At 39.3% G+C, this 9,486-nt stretch overlaps 1 pseudogene; it reads left to right on the top strand.

Annotated features, from left to right (window-relative positions):
* The first annotated feature begins 444 nt into the window (after positions 1-444).
* Positions 445-3,505, top strand: LOC143671053 (small ribosomal subunit protein uS2 pseudogene; annotated as a pseudogene).
* Positions 3,506-9,486: the final 5,981 nt, after the last annotated feature.

Raw genomic sequence — 9,486 nt, 5'->3', positions numbered from 1 at the left:
TTCTCATCACTGCCACCAACAAAACACCTTTCTATAGTCTTATGTGGCATGGTAGCTCATAAGACTAATCTCTCAGGATAAATAAAGTAGAAATAACCGACCCAGAGCAATGGTTTGGAAAGGGATCATTAAGGAGATGAGAAGCACATGCATTTCAATTCAGGGGACCAGGGTGCAAGGTCAGGAGACATGGTAGCGCAAACACTGAAAGATACTTGCCCCGGGTGGGCATGGTTATAATAGCTTAGCCAAGGAGAATCCAAATAGAGAGGGTCACTGTGTCTCCAAAAGTAATCAGCAGGGGCAGGTTTATTTTTTGCCCTTGGCAAATAGATCTCTGAAAAGGGGAGTAGAAACATCAACAACACAAGTTAACAGTTCCAGACAACTCTCTTTGCTCTGATTTCTTGCCCCTCCAGAGATCACATTGTGTTAACAGCTGACATGAGGACTGGCATCTGCTTGGCAGGAGCAGTTCTGTGTTCAGTGAACAAATCAGGATTCTGCTACATGTACCGGTCTACTGTGAGTGTCATTAGGGCAGGTGGGTCATCCCTGAGAGGATACTCAATAATAGGTGCCATGACCTAATTGGGTTTAAGCATGTCTCTAGCTGATGGCAATACTCTGGAACATGGTTAGGAACATGTGATGACCTGTCCAAGGAGCCAACTTATCTCCTAAAAGGACGTCTCTGCCTCTTCCCTTTCTGTAGCTGAGGGGTATCCATTTTTAAAGTTCTCCTTCCAAGGAGCCTGAAAACTCATGTAAATTGATCTCAACTACGTAAAAAAATATTCATATGCATTCATTTATACATCAAACAAATGCCTGTTAGGGTGTATCAGTGGTAGGCTGATAGGGTCTACCACTGGTAGGGGTAGGGTAAATACCACTAAGGGGGTTGAGTGGTATTTACTTTGAAACCGGTCCTGCCTTCATGAAGTTTTGTCTCCACAAAAGTGTGTGTTTGTATGTGTGTGCCCACACATGCCAGCCAAGACCACCTGCGTTTTGAAATGAAGATGGAAGTGGCTCAGTCACCCCATTTCCTGTCCTATGTAAAACCCAACATCCTTCTGGGTATTTCTGCAAATTCTTGGGGACGTGAATGCTCCCAGGTCACTTTGGACCCTGCATTCTGGCTCCCATGCAACTTCTGTCTCACCATTTAAGGCTGATCTCTCTGTTCTCTAAGGTCATCTCAGACCCAGGATTCACTGCATTTCTCCCTCACAATCTCCTTACACATGGCTATTGTGTGTATAGAGGCCTCCTCTGAAGGTTTGGAAAGACTTAAAAAAAAAAGCACATTGTGTCATGCTATTTACTTAAAATTGAGTCAAAGGCATGCCATCTTGCTAAAGGTTTTAAAAGCCTTCCCATCTCTGGGAAATTTCTTTTAGGTCAACTGTCTCCACAAACTATAGTCTGCTGTCATTTTCACTGGGCTTTCTTTCCTCTTCACTGACCTCTGTTCTCTCCCTACCCCCAATCTGCTGGTCAGTTTTTATGCAGTGAAATTTTGCTATCTCTTTGATTCTCATTTTTTTCCCTAGGTAGTCTATCAAGCAATTAGGTTGAACCATTCAGAAATGCTGATATTTGATCATCCTTGACCTACACGAATGGCAATTTCGGTTGAGTTAATTCGGTATTTCTCTAAACAAAAACAGTTTCCTTCCTGTGAGTGCCAACTGCTAAAAATAATAGCATACTTCTAGATGTGCTTACGATCATATATACTTTACATCACTGTATATGCACAGAAAATACAATAAAAGAAAAAATGAGTGGCTATCCCTAGGGGAATAGAGAAATATTTATTTTCTTCAGCACCTTTCTTTACATTTTCCAAATTTCCCTTTTTATACAATGAATATACATTGCTTTTTATAAAGATAAACTTATTTCTTTTTAATAAAGTATGAAAAAATGAAACTAATAAATCCAAGATATTTGAAAGTTTAGCTCTTCCAGTAGAATGTTCATGCTGCTTGATAAATGTAGCAGAGCTAGAACAATGAGTGTGGCAGAAATTCCCACATTTGTGGAAAATCGTCATCATAACTGTAAGAACTAATACTTATTAGCATGGGTTTTAAACATGAATTTTCATGTTAACTGATTAAATTCTGTATCTTTTCCTGGTTGCAAAAGCAGTATACAATGTTCTTAAAATGTTTAGAACTGCAGGCATATAAAATGTCGAAACTGTACATCCTTCCCCAATTTCCATCCCCATAATTTAATGTAGACTTTTCCCTATAATATAAAATATGCAGTGCCTACTATTTTACAACTTGGTTTGTTCACTTAAAATCTATACCTTGGGTATCTTTCCCTGGAAGCATCTACAGAGCTATATGCACATTTCATTTTCCCTTTGTGCCAGTTTCTCTTCTTCACTAAAATATGTTAGGACAAGAAAAGTTATCACCAAATGACCTCTCCTTTTCTCTCTCTTTCTGTACAAACAGCATCTGTGCTGAGTACAGCTGAATTGGTGTTTCTTCTCAATAAGCCTGAAAAGGGCTATAAGAAATGTGAAAAAAAAAAGAAGGGGGCCTTTCCACGCTACCCAGAGAGGGGTCCATACAGCACTGTCCTGGGTTCCCATCGTAACTTAAAGGGAAACTTAAACAATGTTAAGTCCTTGATGTCCTCAAATTCCTTGCAGCAGGAACCCACTTAGGTGGCACCAACCTTGACTTCCAAATGGAACAGTACACATACAAAAAGAAAAGTAATGGCATCTACATCATAAATCTGAAGAGGACCTGGGAAAAGCTTCTGCTGGCAGCTCGTGTCATTGCTGTCACTGAAAACCCTGCTGATGTCAGTGTCATATCCTCCAGGAATACTGGCCCAACGGGCTATGCTGAAGTTTGCTGCTGCCACTGGAGCTACTCCTATTGCTGGGTACTTCATTCCTGGAACTTTCACCAACCAGATTCAGGCAGCATTCCAGGAGCCTCATGTTCTGGTGGTGACTGATGCCAGGGCTGACTACCAGTCTCTCACAGAGATGTCCTATGTTAACCTGCCTACCACGGCTCTGTGTAACAGAGTCTCCTCTATGCCATGTGGACATTGCCATCCCATGCAACAACGAGGGAGCCCACTCAGTGGGTCCGATATGGTGGATGATGGCCCAGGAAGGTCTGTGCATGCAAGGCACCATCTCCTGTGAGCACCGTGGGGGGTCATGCCTGATCTCCACTTCTACAGAGATCCTGAAGAGATTGAAAAGAAAGAGCAGACAGCTGCTGTAAAGGCTGTGACCAAGAAGGAAGTTCAGGGCAAATGGACCCCTCTAGCTCCTGAATATACTGCTACTCAACCTGAGGCTGCAGACTGGTTTGAAGGCATGCAAGTCCCCTCTGTGCCTATTCAGCAGTTCCCTACTGAAGACTGGAGCGCTCAGCCTGTAACTGAAGACTGGTCTGCAGCTCCCACTGCTCAGGGCACTGAGCGGGTAGGAACAACCACTGGGTGCTCATAAGCTGTTTTTCCATAGGCTCTTAAACAAAAGTGGACATAAGATTGACAGAAAATAAACAACAGTTTTTATATATTAAAAAAAAGAAAGAAAGAAAAAGAGGGGGCCTCTCACCTGTCCCTAAACCCTTTAATGTGAATTCAAGTGAAAGAGGTGGACAAAGGTTCAGGGACCTCCAACCCAGTTCCTTGTGTTTGCTGATATCTGCATTTCACCTCATAAACACCTTGTATTACATGAATAGATAAAATTCTCATTCTGTTCAAATGTAGATCAATTCAGAGATACAAAGAATCCAAGTTTATGAAAGATCAAGGAGAGAGCGTCAAATGGATTCATTATTATCCTGGAGCACCCTATGGATGTTGTCATTCAAGAAAAATGTGTTTAGTTTTTGGTGAAAAGGGGGATGAAGAAAAAGAATGAAATTATTTGAAGTTTAAGCTCATTTGAACTTATTCAAGAAATAGTGCTTTGTGGCTTTATATAACAATAACTAAAATTTGCCTAACTTTTGAACCAGTAATTCAACTGCATAGTATGCAGCTTATAAAAATATGAATCAAAGATCATCAAGTGATTTGTGCACAAAGATATTCATTGTAGCATGATTAATAAAGTAAGAAAATAAAAAACAGGTGGTTGCAGAGGGGCTAGCCTTTTCAGAACGTCAACTAGCTACATCCCCTTATCCCATATTGTCGCAATCCCTTCCAATACGAACAAGTTAGAATGGGCATAGCCCAAATACCCCTAAAGAGTGGGAGAAAGATCAAAAGTGATGGAGTTATACAGAGAAGGTCTGGCCTAACAAATGAGTACGATTGCTGAATCATTATATTGATATTTCTTTTAGTCTCCAGTTGTCTTAGAGCAGTTAGATGTAAAAACCAAAAATGGTGGAATTGTAACCCATACCAAACTCTGAAATGTGTTCCTCAGCTAATTGTTGTGATGCACTTTGAAATTTATTGCTTTTTGTATATACGTTATTCTTCACAATAAAAAATAAAAAATAAATAAAAATAAAAATAGGAGGGGAATGTTGAATATTAAGAACAGCTACACCATAGACTAGTTCACAGTCTTTAAAAAACAGCTATGAAGAGCTTCAATAATTTGGGGAAGGGTTTCTATTTAATAGTAAGTGAAATAAACTAGGATATAAAAAAATACATGAACAGAATAATCCTAACAATGCAAAGAATATATGTGAATTAAATCAATAGGCCATGCCCTCGATCGTGAGGCTTACTCTTGTGAGGCTTATGTAGGTAGCATAGAAGCTTAGACTACCTATAGGCATGCCTAAAAGTTACTTCTGGAGGACCTGTGTTGTTCAGATGTGGCCTCAGTCTCTCTAAGTCCAACTCTGCAAGTGAAATCATTGCCCTCCCCCCTAGGTGGGACATGATATCCAGGGGTGAAAGTCTCCCTGGTAACATAGGAGAGGACTCCCAAGGATGAATCCAGACCTGGCACCATGGAATCAACAATTCCATCCTGATCAAAGGGGGGAAAAGAAGTATAATTTATTAATAAAGTATCAGTGGCAGAGAGAGTTCAAATAGAGTTAAGAGGCTACTCTGGAGGTTGCTCTTATGCAAGCTTCAGGTAGACCTTGCTACCTATCATAACCTGCCAACCCCCAACCAGGACCATTCCAGCCAATCCTGAAGAACACCTAGGGCAATATATAAGATTCCACAAGGGCTCCAGGCACTAGAGTAACTTGCCAGAAACCTACAACCTCCAGATGGGTCCCTGGTCCAGATAAGTCCTGAAACCTGGCCCAGCCTCTCCAGAACATCAGCTAGTTCCATCTCCCTACCCCATATTAGTAACAGATACTTCCAATGTCAAACAGTTAGAATTGCCATAGCCCAAACAACCCCAATGAGAGGTATGGAAAGATCAAAGGTGATGGTGGAATTATACATAGAAGATAGGTCTTAACAAATGAATATGAATGCTGAAACATTAAATTGATATCTGATTCCAGCCATCAATTCTTTGTTTTGTGTTTGGGGGTAATTTTCAACCTCTATGCTTGTTTTCTCATCCTCTCATTAGGGAATAATAGAATTTGCTTGGCCACTCAATTTTTCAAATATACAGGTCCTTTGCTCTCACGCCTGTCTTTGATTTATTTCATAGATTAAACAAGGTGCTTTTCATGGCTGAGAAAATACACAGCAGGGGATGGGGGTGCTGTAGACTTAAGAATGCAAGGAGATGATACTACACACAATAACACAACCCACACATGGACTTGGTAAAAGCAAAGGGAATATCTATAGATAGTAATAGATTATCTTTATATTATTTTTCTATTTCAATTATTTATGTTTTTCTTGAGTCCCTACGAATAAGGATACTGACTATGAATCGGGCCTTTAATGTTATACTGCATAATTATATTTTAGAGGCATAATATTATTTGAATAGGCATCTCAATATTATTCAGACACATTTTAATCTTGCCAGGACTCAAAGTCTTTGAAAAATGCAAACTTTCCTAATATTACTCATCACACTTGGTGTAGGCAGGTTGATTGCAGGCATATTATTAGTTCCTTTCAGTAAGGTAAGTTGGATTGTGTTTCTCCATGTTCTTGGATTTCCATGGTTTCAGAATTTTCTGAAATCCAAAGTCTGCTTATGCGATGGCTTTAAAATATGTTCACAAATTCTTTGATACTGCTTCCTTTAAAAGATGGAGTCTAACTTCTTTCCCCTTGAGTGTGGGCTGTATGACTTCTAAAAGTAAGTCATAAAAGACATTGTGGAGTTCTTGCTTTCTCTCTTGGATCACTCACATTTTGGGAAGCCAGCTACCATGTTGTGAGGACTCTCAAGCAGCCCTATGGAGAGGCCAACGGAGTCAGGGACAGAGGCTTCCTGCCAACAGCTCTGTGATAGAGCCATCTGGGAGGCAGATCTTCCAGTCTCAGTCAAGACTTCAGATGGCTACAGTCCTGCTGACACCCTAACTAAAACCTCAAAAGAGACCATGAGCTAAAATTGCCTAGCAAGCTGCTCCCCAATTTCTAACTCACAGAAACTGAGAAACTTATTGTTTGAAGCCACTAGGTTTTGGGATGATCTGGTATGCAGCAAGAAATAACTAATAGAACTTATCACAGACGTTTGTTGCTGGAAAACTATCCTGAAATGTTTAATATCCTGCCCTCGTAGCGTCTATCATATGACAGGATCTGGACTACATCACAGGTATATACTGGTGAGATCCAGAATCTGCTGTCAGGTAGCTTACAATTGAATTCCATGAACATGTAATGAGAGAAGAGGAGTGACAAACATGTTTGATGTTACGAAAGTTATTTAACATCACTCAGCCTTGATTTATGAAATGGAGAATGATATCCACTTTAAAGATTGTTATGAGGTGGAAAATAAGATTAAATATAGTAACTGACAGAGTTGTCACTCTATAAATGCTTGTTATATAGAGGTGGATTTTCCTCACTGGCCTTTTATTTCCAGACTTCAAGTTAGAGCCCATGCACAAAGCAAGAAGTATGTAATCACTGCACCTGTGTAGAAGGCAGCAGTTGGTTTTTTTTCACTGATAGTTTGAAAAGTTAGAGCCCTTATGAGAAAAATCTTTCCACTGTCTTTCTCAAAACTACTGGTGTGAACACCTCTTAGGAAACTGGTTCCATGGCTAAGATTTGACTCAGTGCTTATCAAAAGGTGAATATATATTTTCATTACTAATAGTTTAGAATAATAAATAAGGTAAGTTCCCACACTAAATGCCATTAGCTATTTTGTTGGAAGGTAGAATAATATTTCTCATTCTGGACCACTTGTGTAAAATTTTATTCCAAACAACCCTCTTATTGTTTAGATAACTATCTATCCATCATGACATTTTTTAATCCAAAATTACGTGGGCTCCCCCTTTCCTTAATCATATTGTTTACTTACACTGCATCTCATTGACTATGCTGATTTCTTAAGCCACTGAAAAGAGGACCTGAAACACACCCACTTTGTTTATCCTCTTCTGCTTTCATATTGTGGGAGTCATCATGAGAAAAAGTTCAGAATCTAAATAAAGTGTAGATAGATGATAAGCCATTTTAAGAGCACAAATATAGTTAATTGACGTACAAAGTGAAATAGCTGGAAGACTGTAAGATGGCTATTCCTGACCAGAGGCTGCTTGAGCCTCTGGCACTTTCCTTTATGCACAATTGCATCTCAGATTGCTCTGTTGGTATGGCAACTATCACTGTGTATTTCGTAAAAATCTGGTATTGAAATGTACTAGAAACACGAAGCATATATTTTTCATATTTTTCCCAAGTTGAGTTTTCATGGTTCCATGTAGTGGTCCAACACGAAACATTTATTTGAGCCTAAAAAATCTTAAGTATGTATTCTCCCACTTTGAGATTCAGAACTAGCTTCTGTGACTAGACTGGCAATTTACCATCAAATGGATTTTGTGCATTTCAAATGATTAGACATTCTTTCAAAGAAAGAAGCAAGGGAAATTGCATTTGGTGGTCTTCTCTGGAGCTAATCTGCATCACTTACTCCCTGATATAAGCAGAATTAGAATGATTCAAATTCCAAACTACTGTGAGACAATGTGCAGGAACTTCAAATGAGGTGCGACATTTCTGTCTCTGTTCCATAAGGAATGGATAAATGCTGAAATTTGCTTGCTGTTGTCTGTTTAATGCATACAGCAAAGCCAGTGGCTTCTCAACATTAGGGCTGACTATTTCTCTACTGGCTTTCTTACAGAAGCAACTATGTGATAGGTTTGGCCCTTGGATGAGACACACTATTATCATTATCAGAATCCCTAACACTCAAGTAATGGGGAGGAAGCCTCTAGATTATAGTAAAGTATAGCAAACTAAAACCAATTATGAAAAAACAACTTTCAATAATCGAATTCAGCAACTACCAGGGATGCCTCCTGGAGAGATTTTTGCATTAAGTGCTCCTATCAAGAGAAAGGGCCTACATCCCTATATCCATTTATCTCACAAGTTTAATTCTCAAAGTTATTCCTCTTTCTCTAGGGAAAGATTATATAACTGAACGTATTGTAACAAATGGAAGCGAGACACGGAAAAATCCCATTGTTGAGTAAATTGCCGACCTTGTGTGAATTTTTGCCAACATTTCTTAGAAGCAAACTTAGGTGCTTTTTTTTTTTTTTACAATGTTAATACTTTGCTCTGTTAGTCCCTCTATAACCATGCTTATTGCCAAGGCTAGAATATTATGTTAAGAATTTGCAAAGAACTCAGAGATTTCAAGTCTTAAATTTGCTTTTTCAATATTGAAAATAATTTTCTGGTTGCAACATCTTGCCTTAATTTTTTTTAATAGAAAGACCTTTCAAAGCAACTGGACAAGCTTGCTAGAATAAGATTTGAGAGGGAAGAAATATTTTCTTTTAATAGCTAAGCAGTTCTAGGATCAAGTTTATGAACTATGGAAATGGAAATAAAAATAAAGATCAAATGAATTAAAATGTCCTTGAGCCAGAAAGTAAGATAGGATGGAGAGGTGAATATCACAAGCAAATCCCAGCTACTCGGGGGTCTCAGCAAGTAAATACCCCAAACTAGAGACTGTTGAGACCTGAACTAAGCCATACCAATTCCCAGTCTGTCCACTGTTGGGGAAACTGCTGACTCAGTGTGGATTTCAGGGATGGATGAGTGGTGTAGTGAGTGCAACTTGCTCTCTGCCTAGAGAAGTAACACCAGGCTTCCTTCCTGAGGACTGGATCTACTCTACTGGGATTGCGTTCTTGGTACAGGGTACCCAAATATAATGGGAAATCCCAGCAGATCAAAGTCCACACCTGCTGTCATCCATTCTCAGGCATCACTATTTTTCATTACAAACAGTTCCCTTCACTTATGAAGGGAAGTGGGCAATGCTATATTGCACTTTAAGTTTACAAGCATAAATGTTTAAAGGCTAAA

Source organism: Tamandua tetradactyla, chromosome X, assembly GCF_023851605.1.
Source record: "Tamandua tetradactyla isolate mTamTet1 chromosome X, mTamTet1.pri, whole genome shotgun sequence".
NCBI classification, from domain to species: domain Eukaryota; kingdom Metazoa; phylum Chordata; class Mammalia; order Pilosa; family Myrmecophagidae; genus Tamandua; species Tamandua tetradactyla.
This window is presented reverse-complemented; position numbering and strand designations above follow the sequence as displayed.